The 20559-nt window shown below is 47.6% G+C and overlaps 1 protein-coding gene across 3 annotated transcripts in view; it reads left to right on the top strand.

The window, feature by feature from the left end:
• Positions 1-10536: 10536 nt before the first annotated feature.
• LOC141273813 (uncharacterized) overlaps positions 10537-20559 on the top strand; it is a 37492-nt gene continuing 27469 nt past the window's right edge. For 2 of the 3 annotated variants that reach the window (XM_073686189.1, XM_073686187.1), the window contains exon 1: positions 10537-10671. The gene's annotated coding sequence lies outside the window, so the exon portion shown is untranslated. The remainder of the gene's footprint in view (positions 10672-20559) is intronic. The other variant, XM_073686188.1, reaches the window with a different exon arrangement.

Genomic DNA, 20559 nt, shown 5'->3' with positions numbered 1-20559 from the left:
GGGGTTACTGGCTATCATCACTTCTATAGGCAGAATACATGGGGATACTGGCTAGCACCCTTCCTAGAGGCAGAATACATGGGGGTACTGGCTAGCATCACTAATAGATGCAGAATACATGGGGTTACTGGCTATCATCACTCCTATAGGCAGAATACATGGGGGTACTGGCTAACATCACTCCTATAGGCAGAATACATGGGGTACTGGCTAGCATCACTCCTAGAGGCAGAATACATGGGGTCACTGGCTATCATCACTCCTAGAGGCAGAATACATGGGGTTACTGGCTAGCATCACTGCTAGATGCAGAATACATGGGGTTACTGGCTAGCATCACTCCTAGAGGCAGAATACATGGGGATACTGGCTAGCATCACTGCTAGAGGCAGAATACATGGGGTTACTGGCTAGCACAACTCCTAGAGGCAGAATACATGGGGTTACTGGCTAGCATCACTCCTAGAGGCAGAATACATGGGGTTACTGGCTAGCATCACTGCTAGAGGCAGAATACATGGGGTTACTGGCTAGCATCACTGCTAGAGGCAGAATACATGGGGTTACTGGCTAGCATCACTGCTAGAGGCAGAATACATGGGGTTACTGGCTAGCATCACTCCTAGAGGCAGAATACATGGGGTTACTGGCTAGCACCACTCCTAGAGGCAGAATACATGGGGTTACTGGCTAGCATCACTGCTAGAGGCAGAATACATGGGGATACTGGCTAGCATCACTCCTATAGGCAGAATACATGGGGGTACTGGCTAGCATCACTCCTATAGGCAGAATACATGGGGTTACTGGCTATCATCACTCCTAGAGGCAGAATACATGGGGTCACTGGCTACCAATGCTGCTAGAGGCAGAATACATGGGGATACTGGCTAGCACCACTCCTAGAGGCAGAATACATGGGGTTACTGGCTAGCATCACTCCTATAGGAGGAATACATGGGGGTACTGGCTAGCATCACTCCTATAGGCAGAATACATGGGGGTACTGGCTAGCATCACTCCTGTAGGCAGAATACATGGGGGTACTGGCTAGAATGACTCCTAGAGGCAGAATACATGGGTTACTGGCTAGCATCACTCCTATAGGCAGAATACAAGGGGTTACTGGCTAGCATCACTCCTAGAGGCAGAATACATGGGGTTACTGGCTATCATCACTCCTAGAGGCAGAATACATGGGGTTACTAGCTAGCATCACTCCTACAGGCAGAATCCATGGGTTTTCTGGCTATCATCACTCCTAGAGGCAGAATACATGGGGTTACTGGCTAGCATCACTGCTAGAGGCAGAATACATGGAGATACTGGCTAGCATCACTCCTAGAGGCAGAAGACATGGGGTTACTGGCTAGCACCACTCCTAGAGGCAGAATACATGGGGTTACTGGCTAGCATCACTCCTAGAGGCAGAATACATGGGGTTACTGGCTAGCATCACTCCTAGAGGCAGAATACATGGGGATACTGGCTATCATCACTCCTAGAGGCAGTATACATGGGGTTACTAGCTAGCACAACTCCTAGAGGCAGAATACATGGGGTTACTGGCTAGCACCACTCCTAGAGGCAGAATACATGGGGATACTGGCTAGCATCACTCGTAGAGGCAGAATACATGGGGGTACTGGCTAGCATCACTCCTAGAGGCAGAATACATGGGGGTACTGGCTAGCATCACTCCTATAGGCAGAATCCATGGAGATACTGGCTAGCATCACTCCTAGAGGCAGAATCCATGGGTTTACTGGACATCATCACTCCTAGAGGCAGAATCCATGGGGTTACTGGCTAGCATCACTCCTAGAGGCAGAATCCATGGGGTTACTGGCTAGCATCACTGCTAGAGGCAGAATACATGGGGTTACTGGCTAGCACCACTCCTCGAGGCAGAATACATGGGGTTACTGGCTAGCATCACTCCTAGAGGCAGAATACATGGGGATACTGGCTATCATCACTCCTAGAGGCAGAATACATGGGGGTACTGGCTAGCATCACTCCTAGAGGCAGAATACAATGTGGTACTGGCTAGCATCACTCCTAGAGGCAGAATACATGGGGTTACTGGCTAGCATCACTGCTAGAGGCAGAATACATGGAGATACTGGCTAGCATCACTCCTAGAGGCAGAATACAATGTGGTACTGGCTAGCATCACTCCTAGAGGCAGAATACATGGGGTTACTGGCTAGCATCACTCCTAGAGGCAGAATACATGGGGTTACTGGCTAGCATCACTCCTAGAGGCAGAATACATGGAGATACTGGCTATCATCACTCCTAGAGGCAGAATACATGGGGTTACTAGCTAGCACAACTCCTAGAGGCAGAATCCATGGGTTTACTGGCTATCATCACTCCTAGAGGCAGAATACATGGGGTTACTGGCTAGCATCACTGCTAGAGGCAGAATACATGGAGATACTGGCTAGCATCACTACTAGATGCAGAATACATGGGGTTACTAGCTAGCACCACTCCTAGAGGCAGAATACAAGGGGTTACTGGCTAGCATCACTCCTAGAGGCAGAATCCATGGGGTTACTGGCTAGCACCACTCCTAGAGGCAGAATACATGGGGTTACTGGCTAGCATCACTCCTAGAGGCAGAATACATGGGGTTACTGGCTAGCATCACTCCTAGAGGCAGAATACATGGGGTTACTGGCTAGCATCACTCCTATAGGCAGAATACATGGGTTTACTGGCTAGCATCACTCCTAGAGGCAGAATCCATGGAGTTACTGGCTAGCATCACTCCTAGAGGCAGAATCCATGGGGTTACTGGCTAGCATCACTCCTAGAGGCAGAATACATGGGGATACTGGCTAGCATCACTCCCATAGGCAGAATACATGGGGTTACTGGCTAGCATCACTCCTAGAGGCAGAATACATGGGGTTACTGGCTAGCATCACTCCTAGAGGCAGAATACATGGGGGTACTGGCTAGCACCACTCCTAGAGGCAGAATACATGGGGTTACTGGCTAGCATCACTGCTAGAGGCAGAATACATGGAGATACTGGCTAGCATCACTCCTAGAGGCAGAATACAATGTGGTACTGGCTAGCATCACTCCTAGAGGCAGAATACATGGGGTTACTGGCTAGCATCACTCCTAGAGGCAGAATACATGGGGTTACTGGCTAGCATCACTCCTAGAGGCAGAATACATGGAGATACTGGCTATCATCACTCCTAGAGGCAGAATACATGGGGTTACTAGCTAGCACAACTCCTAGAGGCAGAATCCATGGGTTTACTGGCTATCATCACTCCTAGAGGCAGAATACATGGGGTTACTGGCTAGCATCACTGCTAGAGGCAGAATACATGGAGATACTGGCTAGCATCACTACTAGATGCAGAATACATGGGGTTACTAGCTAGCACCACTCCTAGAGGCAGAATACATGGGGTTACTGGCTAGCATCACTCCTAGAGGCAGAATACATGGGGTTACTGGCTAGCATCACTCCTATAGGCAGAATACATGGGTTTACTGGCTATCATCACTCCTAGAGGCAGAATACATGGAGATACTGGCTAGCATCACTCCTAGAGGCAGAAGACATGGGGTTACTGGCTAGCACCACTCCTAGAGGCAGAATACATGGGGTTACTGGCTAGCATCACTCCTAGAGGCAGAATACATGGGGTTACTGGCTAGCATCACTCCTAGAGGCAGAATACATGGGGATACTGGCTATCATCACTCCTAGAGGCAGAATACATGGGGTTACTAGCTAGCACAACTCCTAGAGGCAGAATACATGGGGTTACTGGCTAGCACCACTCCTAGAGGCAGAATACATGGGGATACTGGCTAGCATCACTCGTAGAGGCAGAATACATGGGGGTACTGGCTAGCATCACTCCTAGAGGCAGAATACATGGGGGTACTGGCTAGCATCACTCCTATAGGCAGAATCCATGGAGATACTGGCTAGCATCACTCCTAGAGGCAGAATCCATGGGTTTACTGGCCATCATCACTCCTAGAGGCAGAATCCATGGGGTTACTGGCTAGCATCACTCCTAGAGGCAGAATCCATGGGGTTACTGGCTAGCATCACTGCTAGAGGCAGAATACATGGGGTTACTGGCTAGCACCACTCCTCGAGGCAGAATACATGGGGATACTGGCTATCATCACTCCTAGAGGCAGAATACATGGGGGTACTGGCTAGCATCACTCCTAGAGGCAGAATACAATGTGGTACTGGCTAGCATCACTCCTAGAGGCAGAATACATGGGGTTACTGGCTAGCATCACTGCTAGAGGCAGAATACATGGAGATACTGGCTAGCATCACTCCTAGAGGCAGAATACAATGTGGTACTGGCTAGCATCACTCCTAGAGGCAGAATACATGGGGTTACTGGCTAGCATCACTCCTAGAGGCAGAATACATGGGGTTACTGGCTAGCATCACTCCTAGAGGCAGAATACATGGAGATACTGGCTATCATCACTCCTAGAGGCAGAATACATGGGGTTACTAGCTAGCACAACTCCTAGAGGCAGAATCCATGGGTTTACTGGCTAGCATCACTCCTAGAGGCAGAATACTTGGGGTTACTGGCTAGCACCACTCCTAGAGGCAGAATACATGGGGGTACTAACTAGCATCACTCCTAGAGGCAGAATACATGGGGGTACTGGCTAGCATCACTGCTAGAGGCAGAATACATGGGGTTACTGGCTAGCATCACTGCTAGAGGCAGAATACATGGAGATAATGGCTATCACTCCTAGAGGCAGAATCCATGGGGATACTGGCTAGCATCACTCCTAGAGGCAGAATCCATGGGGATACTGGCTAGCATCACTCCTAGAGGCAGAATACATGGGGTTACTGGCTAGCATCACTCCTAGAGGCAGAATACATGGAGATACTGGCTAGCATCACTCCTAGAGGCAGAATACATGGGGTTACTGGCTAGCATCACTCCTATAGGCAGAATACATGGGGGTACTGGCTAGCATCATTCCTATAGGCAGAATACATGGGGTTAATGGCTAGCATCACTCCTAGAGGCAGAATCCATGGGGGTACTGGCTAGCATCACTCCTAGAGGCAGAATCCATGGGGGTACTGGCTAGCATCACTCCTAGAGGCAGAATACATGGGGTTACTGGTTAGCACCACTCCTATAGGCAGAATACATGGGGTTACTGGCTAGCATCACTCCTATAGGCAGAATACATGGGGTCACTGGCTACCAACGCTGCTAGAGGCAGAATACATGGGGTTACTAACTATCATTACTCCTATAGGCAGAATACATGGGGTTACTGGTTAGCACCACTCCTATAGGCAGAATACATGGGGTTACTAACTATCATCACTCCTATAGGCAGAATACATGGGGTTACTGGCTAGCATCACTCCTATAGGCAGAATACATGGGGTTACTGGCTAGCATCACTCCTAGAGGCAGAATACATGGGGATACTGGCTAGCACCACTCCTAGAGGCAGAATACATGGGGATACTGGCTAGCACCACTCCTAGAGGCAGAATACATGGTGTTACTGGCTAGCATCACTCCTATAGGCAGAATACATGGGGTTACTGGCTATCATCACTTCTATAGGCAGAATACATGGGGATACTGGCTAGCACCCTTCCTAGAGGCAGAATACATGGGGGTACTGGCTAGCATCACTAATAGATGCAGAATACATGGGGTTACTGGCTATCATCACTCCTATAGGCAGAATACATGGGGTTACTGGCTAGCATCACTGCTAGAGGCAGAATACATGGGGTTACTGGCTAGCATCACTGCTAGAGGCAGAATACATGGGGTTACTGGCTAGCATCACTCCTAGAGGCAGAATACATGGGGTTACTGGCTAGCATCACTGCTAGAGGCAGAATACATGGGGTTACTGGCTAGCACCACTCCTAGAGGCAGAATACATGGGGTTACTGGCTAGCATCACTGCTAGAGGCAGAATACATGGGGATACTGGCTAGCATCACTCCTATAGGCAGAATACATGGGGGTACTGGCTAGCATCACTCCTATAGGCAGAATACATGGGGTTACTGGCTATCATCACTCCTAGAGGCAGAATACATGGGGTCACTGGCTACCAATGCTGCTAGAGGCAGAATACATGGGGTTACTGGCTAGCACCACTCCTAGAGGCAGAATACATGGGGTTACTGGCTAGCATCACTCCTAGAGGCAGAATACATGGGGGTACTGGCTAGCATCACTCCTATAGGAGGAATACATGGGGGTACTGGCTAGCATCACTCCTATAGGCAGAATACATGGGGGTACTGGCTAGCATCACTCCTGTAGGCAGAATACATGGGGGTACTGGCTAGAATGACTCCTAGAGGCAGAATACATGGGTTACTGGCTAGCATCACTCCTATAGGCAGAATACAAGGGGTTACAGGCTAGCATCACTCCTAGAGGCAGAATACATGGGGTTACTGGCTATCATCACTCCTAGAGGCAGAATACATGGGGTTACTAGCTAGCATCACTCCTAGAGGCAGAATACAAGGGGTTACTGGCTAGCATCACTCCTAGAGGCAGAATACATGGGGTTACTGGCTAGCATCACTCCTAGAGGCAGAATACATGGGGTTACTGGCTAGCATCACTCCTAGAGGCAGAATACATGGGGATACTGGCTATCATCACTCCTAGAGGCAGAATACATGGGGTTACTAGCTAGCACAACTCCTAGAGGCAGAATACATGGGGTTACTGGCTAGCATCACTGCTAGAGGCAGAATACATAGAGATACTGGCTAGCATCACTGCTAGAGGCAGAATACATAGAGATACTGGCTAGCACCACTCCTAGAGGCAGAATACAAGGGGTTACTGGCTATCACTCCTAGAGGCAGAATCCATGGAGATACTGGCTAGCATCACTCCTAGAGGCAGAATCCATGGGGTTACTGGCTAGCATCACTGCTAGAGGCAGAATACATGGAGATACTGGCTAGCATCACTACTAGATGCAGAATACATGGGGTTACTAGCTAGCACCACTCCTAGAGACAGAATACAAGGGGTTACTGGCTATCATCACTCCTAGAGACAGAATACATGGGTTTACTGGCCATCATCACTCCTAGAGGCAGAATCCATGGAGTTACTGGCTAGCATCACTCCTAGAGGCAGAATACATGGGGTTACTGGCTAGCACCACTCCTAGAGGCAGAATACATGGGGTTACTGGCTAGCATCACTGCTAGAGGCAGAATACATGGGGTTACTGGCTAGCACCACTCCTAGAGGCAGAATACAAGGGGTTACTGGCTAGCATCACTCCTAGAGGCAGAATACATGGGGTTACTGGCTATCATCACTCCTAGAGGCAGAATACAAGGGGTTACTGGCTAGCATCACTCCTAGAGGCAGAATCCATGGAGATACTGGCTATCATCACTTCTATAGGCAGTATACATGGGGTTACTGGCTAGCATCACTGCTAGAGGCAGAATACATGGGGTTACTGGCTAGCATCACTCCTAGAGGCAGCCAGAAAACCCATGGATTCTATCACTCCTAGAGGCAGAATACATGGGGTTACTGGCTAGCATCACTGCTAGAGGCAGAATACATGGGGTTACTGGCTAGCACCACTCCTAGAGGCAGAATACAAGGGGTTAGTGGCTAGCATCACTCCTAGAGGCAGAATACATGGGGTTACTGGCTAGCATCACTCCTAGAGGCAGAATACATGGGGTTACTGGCTAGCATCACTCCTAGAGGCAGAATACATGGGGTTACTGGCTAGCATCACTCCTAGAGGCAGAATACATGGGGTTACTGGCTAGCATCACTGCTAGAGGCAGAATACATGGGGTTACTGGCTAGCATCACTGCTAGAGGCAGAATACATGGGGATACTGGCTAGCATCACTCCTAGAGGCAGAATACATGGGGTTACGGGCTAGCATCACTCCTATAGGCAGAATACATGGGGTTACTGGCTATCATCACTCCTAGAGGCAGAATACATGGGGTTACTGGCTAGCATCACTGCTAGATGCAGAATACATGGAGATACTGGCTAGCATCACTCCTAGAGGCAGAATACATGGGGTTACTGGCTAGCATCACTGCTAGAGGCAGAATACATGGGGTTACTGGCTAGCATCACTGCTAGAGGCAGAATACATGGGGTTACTGGCTAGCATCACTGCTAGAGGCAGAATACATGGGGATACTGGCTAGCATCACTGCTAGAGGCAGAATACATGGGGATACTGGCTAGCATCACTCCTATAGGCAGAATACATGGGGGTACTGGCTAGCATCACTCCTATAGGCAGAATACATGGGGTCACTGGCTATCATCACTCCTAGAGGCAGAATACATGGGGTCACTGGCTACCAATGCTGCTAGAGGCAGAATACATGGGGTTACTAACTATCATCACTCCTATAGGAGGAATACATGAGGGTACTGGCTAGCATCACTCCTATAGGCAGAATACATGGGGGTACTGGCTAGCATCACTCCTGTAGGCAGAATACATGGGGGTACTGGCTAGAATCACTCCTAGAGGCAGAATACATGGGTTACTGGCTAGCATCACTCCTATAGGCAGAATACAAGGGGTTACTGGCTAGCATCACTCCTAGAGGCAGAATACATGGGGTTACTGGCTATCATCACTCCTAGAGGCAGAATACATGGGGTTACTAGCTAGCATCACTCCTAGAGGCAGAATCCATGGGTTTTCTGGCTATCATCACTCCTAGAGGCAGAATACATGGAGATACTGGCTAGCATCACTCCTAGAGGCAGAATACATGGGGTTACTGGCTAGCACCACTCCTAGAGGCAGAATACAAGGGGTTACTGGCTAGCATCACTCCTAGAGGCAGAATACATGGGGTTACTGGCTAGCATCACTCCTAGAGGCAGAATACATGGAGATACTGGCTATCATCACTCCTAGAGGCAGAATCCATGGGTTTACTGGCTAGCATCACTCCTAGAGGCAGAATACATGGGGTTACTGGCTAGCATCACTCGTAGAGGCAGAATACATGGGGGTACTGGCTAGCATCACTCCTAGAGGCAGAATACATGGGGGTACTGGCTAGCACCACTCCTCGAGGCAGAATACATGGGGTTACTGGCTAGCATCACTCCTAGAGGCAGAATACATGGGGATACTGGCTATCATCACTCCTAGAGGCAGAATACATGGGGGTACTGGCTAGCATCACTCCTAGAGGCAGAATACAATGTGGTACTGGCTAGCATCACTCCTAGAGGCAGAATCCATGGGTTTACTGGCTATCATCACTCCTAGAGGCAGAATACATGGGGTTACTGGCTAGCATCACTGCTAGAGGCAGAATACATGGAGATACTGGCTAGCATCACTACTAGATGCAGAATACATGGGGTTACTAGCTAGCACCACTCCTAGAGGCAGAATACAAGGGGTTACTGGCTAGCATCACTCCTAGAGGCAGAATCCATGGGGTTACTGGCTAGCACCACTCCTAGAGGCAGAATACATGGGGTTACTGGCTAGCATCACTCCTAGAGGCAGAATACATGGGGTTACTGGCTAGCATCACTCCTAGAGGCAGAATACATGGGGTTACTGGCTAGCATCACTCCTATAGGCAGAATACATGGGTTTACTGGCTATCATCACTCCTAGAGGCAGAATCCATGGAGTTACTGGCTAGCATCACTCCTAGAGGCAGAATCCATGGGGTTACTGGCTAGCATCACTCCCATAGGCAGAATACATGGGGTTACTGGCTAGCATCACTCCTAGAGGCAGAATACATGGGGTTACTGGCTACCATCACTCCTAGAGGCAGAATACATGGGGGTACTGGCTAGCATCACTGCTAGAGGCAGAATACATGGGGATACTGGCTAGCACCACTCCTAGAGGCAGAATCCATGGGGTTACTGGCTAGCATCACTCCTAGAGGCAGAATACATGGGGTTACTGGCTAGCATCACTCCTAGAGGCAGAATACATGGGGGTACTGGCTAGCATCACTTCTAGAGGCAGAATACATGGGGTTACTGGCTAGCATCACTCCTAGAGGCAGAATACATGGGGTTACTGGCTAGCATCACTCCTAGAGGCAGAATACATGGGGGTACTGGTTAGCATCACTTCTAGAGGCAGAATACATGGGGTTACTGGCTAGCACCACTCCTAGAGGCAGAATACAAGGGGTTACTGGCTAGCACCACTCCTAGAGGCAGAATACAAGGGGTTACTGGCTATCACTCCTTCAAGGAATAATGAATAATTCTAAGCTCCAACTGGTAAATCCATTCACCTTGGCTGGTAGAGTTTAGTGAAAAACGCAACTCTAATGGTAAATCTCCTGTGATACCAACATCTATTATCTATTGTATGTGACTGATTATATGAGGAAACACGTTACTACTGCTCCCAAACTAACCCACTGCGATTACAAAAAGAAAATAAAAATCTATTACTAGCCCATGTGTCACTGATCACATGACCGTGACATCAAAGGTCCTATACCCACAATAATGAAGAACTCTTGTGCTTGTGCGTTCATGTGACTGATCACATGACTGTGACATCACTAAAGGTCCTTAAGACAAAAGATCCAGCCTGTACAGATGTGAATGGGCAGAGAATACGTGAGTTCTATTTATTGCTATACTGTGATTGGATATTGTGGGTGTATAAGGGTTACTGTAACATGCATGTAATGTGTACCTCTACATATGTACATCTAGATGGCTGTCTCTTTATATATGTACATGGAGATGGTTATCTCTACAACTCCCTCTCTTTTCTTTCTTGAAAATACTATATGTGAGAGAAGAAAAAAAATATATATCTATATATATAGATGTATCTACATCTATCTATATACACTGCTCAAAAAAATAAAGGGAACACTCAAATAACACATCCTAGATCTGAATGAATGAAATATTCTCATTGAATATTTTCAACTTTGCACAGAACAATGTGCTGACAACAAAATCAATGGAAATCAAATTTATTAACCAATGGAGGCCTGGATTTGGAGTCACCCCCAAAATGAAAGTGGAAAAACACACTACAGACTGATCCAACTTTGATGTAAAGTCCTTAAAACAAGTCAAAATGAGGGTCAGTATTGTGTGTGGCCTCCACGTGCCTGTATGACCTCCCTACAATGCCTGGGCATGCTCCTGATGAGGCTGAGCATTGTGTGTGGCCTCCACGTGCCTGTATGACCTCCCTACAATACCTGGGCATGCTCCTGATGAGGCTCAGTATTGTGTGTGGCCTGTATGACCTCCCTACAACGCCTGGGCATGCTCCTGATGAGGTTGCGGATGGTCTCCTGTGGGATCTCCTCCTAAACCTGGACTAAAGCATCCGCCAACTCCTGGAGAGTCTGTGGTGCAACGTGACGTTGGTGGATGGAGAGAGACATGATGTCCCAGATGTGCTCAATCTGATTCAAGTCTGGGGAACGGGCGGGCCAGTCCATAGCTTCAATGCCTTCATCTTGCAGGAACTGCTGACACACTCCAGCCACATGAGGTCTGGCATTGTCCTGCATTAGGAGGAACCCAGGGCCAACCGCACCAGAATATGGTCTCACAAGGGGTCTGAGGATCTCATCTCAGTGCCTAATGGCAGTCAGGCTACCTCTGGCGAGCACATGGAGGGCTGTGCGGCCCTCCAAAGAAATGCCACCCCACACCATTACGGACCCACTGCCAAACCGGTCATGCTGAAGGATGTCGCAGGCAGCAGATCGCTCTCCACGGCGTCTCCAGACTGTCACGTCTGTCACATGTGCTCAGTGTGAACCTGCTTTCATCTGTGAAGAGCACAGGGCTAACATGTGCAAGGACTTTGTATGTTCTCCCCATGTTTGCGTGGATTTCCTCTGGGTTCTCTTGTTTCCTGACATACTGATAGGGAATTTAGATTGTGAGCCCCATTGGGGACAGCAATGATAATGTCTGTAAAGCGCTGTGGAGTATTTTGGCGCCATATAAGAATAAAGATTATACATATTGTAGGGATTCACACTTTCTGGCAGCGGATTTTGTACACACACAGTAACTTGGTTGTGGTACAAAAACAGCCGTGTTTATTTTCTGTTATAAACATTAAAGAGGCACACCGCCTCCCATCAAAGTTTGTATCCTCTTAATATATTGCAATCATCATATTATATAGCACTGTGTACTTACAATTGCTCATTTTACCTCTCTACCCAGCTAATTCTTCTCTTTTCTCTGCTCTATGTAGAAACAGGAAGTCTCATGTCCCTGCATTTATCATTCCTTTCAGCTCTTGACTAGAGATGAGCATACCTAAACTTAAAAGTTCAGGGTTTGTACCAGAGTGTTAGTGTCTGGAGCTAAACCTCGAACACAGACTCAAAAGTTCGGGTCCCCATTCTTTTTAATGGGGTTCAGGTTGTATATCAAGTTCAGGTATAGTTTTGGTACCCACACCGAACTTTGTAGTAAAGGTCGGGTACCAGGACCCAAACTTCCACGGGTCCACTCATCCCTACTCCTGACCCAACTGCTCCTCCCCTCCACCCGGTCATTGACTTTTACAATGTTTTATGACTCCTACAGGGAAAATTAACTTCCTGTTTCTACATAGAGCTTAGAAGGATTCAGCTAGTCAGCTTTTAATCATGTGATGTCATCGACCTAATGGAAAAGACAAGAATTACCGTTAGTGGTTAGAAAGGCAAAATGAGCAATTCTAAGTACAGAGTGCTATATAACATGATGATTGCAATATATTAAGAGGATAAACATTTTGATGGGAGGAGTGCTTCTTTACAGCATCACTCCAGCATTTTTTTATTTTTATTTAATCACTGGAATGGTGCTTTAAATGTTAGACTCACCTTCCGCTGACTTCACCGGCTTCCAGGGTCGCTCCAGTCTGTCTCATGTGAAAAGTGACCTGTCAGTGGCTGCAGTATTTTATGGAGCTGTGCAGAGGTCACTTTACAATACACATCTATGAGAGCCTCCTTCTGGCCTCCTTCTGGCTCTCAGACTTGTAATGAGAGTGAGTGGAGCTTCTGACTTCCGGCTGTCAGAAGCTGACCTCACAATATAACGCTGGGGGACCGGAGCCTTGCAGAAAACAGAGGAAGACACCGGATGGAGAGTATATGCCCGGGGGCAGGGGGCTTAGATTTAAAGCACCACTCCAGTGCTGAAAATAAACAAAAACGCTGGAGTGGTGCTTTGCCAAAGTCCATGTGAAACAAAAATATAGCCTTTTTCCAGTTTAAAGGAATAACAGGCAAGCAAAGAAACAGTTCCTTCTCTGGGTAGGCAAGCTTACAAACATGGTCTGTATGGCAATTTGGGCAGTGCTCCTTGCTCAGTTTGGGTCAGCAACGATCTGATCCCTCACACCTTACACACCTATTTGAGCCAATTTATATATACTGTATATGTACTCCTCAATATTGAAATTGCAACAAATAGGAAAAGTCATGGAATTGTGGAAATTACTTGATGGATAGACATAATGATATGTAAATAATGAAAGGAGAGTTTGTTTAAGAGGGGGCGTTACCAGCATGAGACTTGTAGATCAGGAGAGCAGACTGTTAGGTATTAAGCCTCACACCGGTAACTCCCCCTTTTCATTTAAAATAAGCTTTCTAGGCAGATTTTCCAGGAGATCTATGTCCGACCCATAGATCTAAACAGCTCATTTACATACAAGAAAAACCGTGGATTTCTCAGGAATAGGACATGGAATCACAAAATCGGCAGTGTATCAAATACTTATTATCCCCACTGTATGTATACATTGGTGTATTATAATTAGAGCAATCGCCTGTGGGAAAGGGCACAGTGGGTAACTAATTTATATTTTTTATTGGGTGGGAAAAAAAAAGTTAATTAATCTGCAATTAATAAGGGAATGAACAGTGCTGGCTCATTTATATATATTTTCAATTGAGGTAGCACAGTGTCTAATCAAATCTGAATGCTGTGGGGTATATTTGTACCAAGGAGCGTAAAGCACGATACTTTATTTAGGAGACAAATATATGAAGCAAAATAAAATAATCAGATTAAATGTTACCAGAAAGTTACTGGATGTATGTATTCTGTATCTATACTCTATGGCATGAAGAGAGATGATGGTAGTAACCGTCATGAAACTACTTCCCTTAATATGCATAACAGTTCATTATTACAGTGTTCTTCCCTATTATTTCTAGTGCCATCCAAAATTATATTATATTATATATTTTGGCGCCAAATTTAAGTACTGCTCTGCTGATTGCGCCCGGTCAGCTGCATACATATTCTAGAATACCCGATGCGTTAGAATCGGGCCACCATCTAGTTATTATATAGTGTCTTTTCTCATATATAATGCTGTCCATTATTACATAGTATCTTTCCTAATTGTGTATAGCACCATCTTCTATTCTAGAATTCTTATTATTTGTAGAATCGTCCATTATTATATAGCGTCAAGATTATACCTGTTCATTACGGAGGTTGTAATGAAAGCCACCTTAAATAATCAGGAAAATGGAAAAAAAATGTGGCAATGCTTAGGGTTACAGTCTATCCCTATGTGACCACAGATATACGGGAAAGGCTCTGATAATCTGTTCTCATCATGTTCCAGTGTTTGAAAAAATACAGCTAATTACACATTTATACCTATTTCTTCAAATATTTCCTTTTTTGTTACCATTAACAGGTTATTCAGACGTTCATTAAATATCCACTGGCATTCTCCAATTCTATAACAGTAATGAATGCTTTCAATGGGAGCTGGGTAGCAAAAAAGCTGTGGATTTATCCTGTGGAAGAAGTTTGATAACTTTGAAACGCGTCAATAATACCGCATTGCTTCAACCCTTGTGTGTCCTGGATCCTTCCATTCTTGTGCTACTAATTTTTCAAGAGAGCATAATAGACAGTTGTCTGTCCGTCTGGGAAATCCCGCATCGCTCATTGGTCCGGCAGTGGCCAATCAGCGCCGCGGGATTTCTGAAAAAAGATGGCGTCCGTTAGCGGCTCATCTGCGGGACGGAGCTCAGCGGCGATGCAGCCGGGAGATGACCGGCGTTCATCTTCCGGCCGGTACCAGCAGAAGGACCTTGACCGCCGGACCCATCTGCGGGACGGAGATGCAGCCGGGAGATGAGCGGCGCGAGGCTCTCATCTCCCGGCCGGTAGCAGCGGAAGGACCGCCGGCGTCGCTGACCTCCATGCGGAAGAGAGGAATGGGGAGCGGCGCTGCGGGTCGGGATACTTCTGCTGCGAGCGCCCGCTTATGTCCTGGGTTCTCGCAGCGGAAGTACCCTGGTGCTCACCAAGACGATTCGATGATTGGTCGCGGTCTTTGGACCCGACCAATCACTGATCTTAGCGCAAAAGTTAAACACCGCTGTGCTGATTGGTCGCGGACGCTGCCCGCGACCAATCACCGATTTGGGCGCCACATTTAAATATCAGCCACGACCAATCAGCACAGCGGTGTTTAAATGTGGAGCCAAGATCGGTGAATGGTCGCGGACAGCGTCCGCGACCAATCAGCACAGTAGTGTTTAACTTTGGCGGCAAGATCAGTGATTGGTCGCGGGCCAAGACGGCGAACAATCACCGATTTGTGCGACACATTTAAATAGCGTCCACGACCAATTGGATGTCAGCGCCGCTCCCCGGTCCTCCCTTCCCACCCTAGCCGCATGGATGTCAGCGGCGCTGCCTGTGCGGATACTTCCGCTGCGAGAACCTGGGACATGAGCGGGCGCTCGCAGCAGAAGTATCCCGACTCGCAGCGCCGCTCCCCGGTCCTCCCTTCACACCCTAGCCGCTGATGTCCCCACAGTATCTGCATGGCGTTACAAAGGTCCGGACATTTGTGTTAAAAATCGCTGATTGGTCGCTGGCGCTGCCCGCGACCAATCACCGATTTGGGCGCCAAATTTAAATATCGGCCGCGACCAATCACCGATCTTGGCTCCACATTTAAACACCGCTGTACTGATTGGTCGCGGACGCTATTTAAATGTGGCGCCAAAAGAGATTAGTTACTTACCGGTAACGGGATTTCTCGGAGACCATGACAGCACCACGAGAGAGAGGGAATCCGCCCACCAAGGACAGGAAACCGACAGGCTTAAAAGGGGACTGCCCTCCCTCTCGCCTCAGTTTGGATTACAGAGCATTGAGAGGACCGCCCAGTTAGTAGACATAGCAACATAATCATGAAACAAACAGTATATACATTTTCTTACAACACCAATGTGTGAGAATAAAGAATGAAAACAGATAAGTGCTCCCAAAAAGGGGTGAAGGGAGGGAATATAAGGGTGCTGTCATGGTCTCCGAGAAATCCCGTTACCGGTAAGTAACTAATCTCTTTATCGGTCGACCATGACAGCACCACGAGAGAATTGCAGAAATGAAGATTCCAGGGAGGGACCACCCTTCTCCCAAATGTGAGGTCAGACGAAGCACCCAGATCTAGTCTATAGTGCTTATAGAAGGTAGATGGAGAAGACCAGGTAGCTGCCTTACATATATCCTCCGAGACGCCAGACCTCTCTGCCCATGAGGTTGCCACCGCCCGGGTAGAGTGAGCTTTCAGGCCACGCGGTGCTTCCTCTCCGCTGCATACATAGGCTAGCTTAATGGCCTCCCTAATCCATCTAGCTATGGTGGATCTAGAGACCTTAAGCCCCTTCCTAACCCCCTGATAGGAGATAAATAAGGAACTCTCTCTCCTAAAGGGCTGAGTGACAGCAAGGTACCTAACCACACACCTTCTCACATCTAAAGCATGGAAATCTGCTTCTATCTGATTACTAGGGTTTGGACAAAAAGAGGGTAATATTACTTCCTGAAGTCTATGAAACCGGGAAGCTACCTTAGGCAAGTATGCTGGATCTGCTCTAAGAATTATTCTGTCGTCCAGAACCTGGGTGAAGGGAGGGCCAGAGGACAGAGCCTGAATATCACCAATCCTCCTAGCAGATGTTAGGGCTACAAGAAGAGCTGTTTTGAGGGTAATAGATCTCAGGGATACAGAATCTATTGGTTCAAAGGGTGCCCCAGCTAACGCTTTCAGAACCAGGTTTAGGTCCCATGGAACGACATTAGTTTTGGTAACCGGCCTGGACCTACCTACTGCTTTTATAAAGCGGGAAATCCAATAGTTTTCTGCGAGGACAGTTATAGAGGGAACCTAGTGCCGACACTTGGACCTTCAAGGTGCTCGTTGCTAACCCCAGCTCGAAGCCCCTTTGTAGGAACTCTAAAATCTTCCCAATTGACACTCCCTTATCCACTGAAGATTTAGAAAAAGATAAAAACTTGTTCCAAACTTTTGCATAAATTTTGGTAGTGACAGGCTTTCTACTACGTAATAAAGTAGATACTAGACTCTGGGAAAAACCTTTTAGTTCTAGCAGGGACCTCTCAAATTCCACGCAGCCAAGTGGAGGCCCGGCGCTCGCGGATGGAGTATTGGACCCTGGCTGAGGAGATCCGGAATGTCGGGCAGGAACCAAGGGTCCGAGATGGACATGTTCATCAGGCATGAGAACCAGGGTCTTTTGGGCCAAAAGGGGACGATCAAGAGGACCCTTGCCTTGTCCTCTCTGATCTTTCTTAGCACCATAGGCAGAAGGTTTAACAGTGGGAAGGCATAGGCCAGACTGAAGTTCCAAGGGATTTGGAGAGCGTCTACTGTCAGGGGCCTTTCTCTCGGATCTAGGGAGCAAAAAGCCTTTGTCTTCTGGTTTTGTTTTGTGGCGAAGAGATCCACCACCGCAAGACCTCATTTCTGGACTAATAGGGAAAAAATGTCCTGTTTTAGTTCCCATTCGCCTTGCCTTAAAAAATGACGGCTTAAGAAGTCTGCCTTTGAATTTTCTTTCCCTTTGATGTGGAGGGCTGTTAAAGAGAGGAGATGGTGTTCCGAGATCTGAAAGATGATCCGCCACTCTCATTAGCGATCCAGCACGAGTACCCCCCTGATGGTTAATATAAGCTACTGCTATATTATCAGACAGGATCCTAATGTTCTTATTGTGAAGGAATGGTAAGAAATGATTAACAGCCCTATCAACTGCCAGTAGTTCCCTAGTATTAGAGGAAAGAGCTCTCTCAGCGTCCGACCAGAACCCCTGGGCAATCACATCCCCCAAGTGAGCTCCCCATCCATGTAGACTTGCGTCAGTTGTAATTATTTCAGATATTCTGACAACCCAGGGAACTCAGACAAGTTTTCTAAATTCACCCACCACTGTAGAGCATCAATAGACTGGGGAGGTAGGAACATCTGTCTCTCCAAGTGCCCATGTAACGAGACCTCATTCTGTAGGACGTCCCACTGTAAAACTCTGGAGTGGTATTGTGCCCACATTACCCCTGGCAGACAAGATATCAGGGTACCAAGTAAGGACATTGCAGCGCTAAGGGACATGACCGGGTTCGCAAGAGCTCCTTCCACCAGCCTTTTGACCTTCTGTTTTTTGGCTTCTGGAAGGAAACACATCTGGAGGTCTGAGTCTAGCATGATACCTAGGAACTGCTGTACTCTCGAAGGGACTACCCTGGATTTCTCCAGATTTAGGATCCAGCCCAGACCTTCCAGAGTAGAGGAGACCAATTTAAGATGGGAGAGACATTGAGAGGCTGAGTCTCCAGTGATCAAAAAATCATCTAAGTAAGGGATAATTAACACATTATGTTCCCGTACATGAGCCATCACCTCCGCTATCACCTTCGTAAATATTCTAGGGGCTATAGCGAGACCGAATGGCAAGGCCGCAAATTGGAAATGTCTGATTTCATCCCCTATGACCAAGGCCACGCTAAGGTATTTTTGGAAGCTTCTGTGTATAGGTATATGGTAATATGCGTCCTTTAGATCCAATACTACCATGTGACAGCCTGAGAACAATAGTTTTATAGTAGACTTAATGGACTCCATTTTAAAGGTGGGAATTAACAAAAATTTATTCAGGGCCTTAAGGTTAACAATACACCTAAAGGATCCGTCAGGTTTAGTGACCAAAAACAACGGCGAGTAGAACCCCAGTCCCTTCTCTGCTATCGGGACCTCCACTAAGACAGCCTTATGGACCAGATTCAGGACCTCCACTTGTAGGGCCATCTGCTCCCGTGTTGAGGACCGGTTTGGGGTCAGGACGAACCTCCCACGAGGGACTCGCTGAAAATAGAGTCTCAGGCCAGAAACTACCAGACCAAGGATCCAATTATTAGAAGAGATATTTGTCCAGGCAGGTAAGAAGCCCAATAACCTCCCCCCTACCTGGGCCGCGAGTCATTGGCTTGGTTTTCGGGGGCCTTGGCTAGCAGAAGAGGATCCGAACAGGAGCCCTTTACCTTTCGATCTACGGTCTTCCCATTTATCCTGACCCTTCTGGCGCTTATTACGTAGAAACCTTTTCTGAAAAGGACGTTTGTACGTGGGGACAGATCGGTTAGGAAAGCCTTTTTTTTGTGTCACTTGCTCTATCCAGTAGCTCATCCAGAACCGACCCAAAGAGATGTCCCCCTTCACAAGGGATAGCGCAGAGTCTTGTCCTCGCATGAATGTCCCCCGGCCAACATTTTAGCCACAAAGCTCTCTGGGCTGGGTTAGACATGGCGGCTGACCTTGCTGCTAATCTGACGGAATCTGCTGATGCGTCCGCCAGAAAGGTTGCCGCCCCCTGAAGAGACATGTCCGCCAAGATTTCGTTCCTGGGGGTATGGTTTTTAAGATGGGCTTCCAGCTAGTCCAGCCAGATCATTAGGGACCTGGCGGTACAAGTAGCTGCCACCCGTGGTTTTAGGGCTCCCGCCGAAGTCTCCCAGGTCCCTCTAAGGAAAGAGTCAGGGGGTCTTTAAGAGCTCCCATATCATCAAACGGAAGGGAGGAACTCTTAGAGGCTTTGAAAATGGCCACATCAATCTTGGGGGCTTTTTCCCAGGAGGAAGAGGCAGATTCCTCAAAGGGGTACTTCCTTTTGAAGAATGGAGGTAGAGCGCCCTTCCTTTCCAGTTTTTTTTCCATTCGCTAAGGATTAAGCCCTGGATTTTTTACGTTCAACGGAAAACTCCTTCTCTTCCTTTGACCCAGCCCCCCGAACATAACATCCTGGACTGACTTCTCCTGCCTGGCCTCTGTGATGCCCATGGTGGACCGAACCATTTTAATCAATCAGTCCACTTCACCAAGGGGGAAGCAATTTTGTCCCACACCACTATCAGAGGAGGAAGCAGAGGAAAAGTCTGCACTATCTGAATCCGACTCATAGGGAGAGGATAGGGGGTCATCCAAGACTAAGGGGATCTCACAGTCAGAGTTCATTTTCTCTTTAACTCTCTTGGAGAGGACCTTGTGAATCTCTGTTTTAACTAAGGTTTTTAAACCAGAAGCTAGAGCAGGACCCTCTTCTGCCAGTGTCTGGTTTATCCACAACTGACATAGCTTTTTAGGGTATCAGTCAGGAAGAAGAGACTTGCATAGCGCACACTGTATATGCT

The sequence above is a fragment of the Phyllobates terribilis genome, unplaced genomic scaffold (assembly GCF_046119375.1).
Source record: "Phyllobates terribilis strain yellow unplaced genomic scaffold, ASM4611937v1 Scaffold_5__5_contigs__length_657084704, whole genome shotgun sequence".
Lineage (NCBI taxonomy): Eukaryota > Metazoa > Chordata > Amphibia > Anura > Dendrobatidae > Phyllobates > Phyllobates terribilis.
The sequence above is the reverse complement of the archived record's forward strand: the minus strand, read 5'-3'. Positions and strand labels throughout refer to the sequence as shown.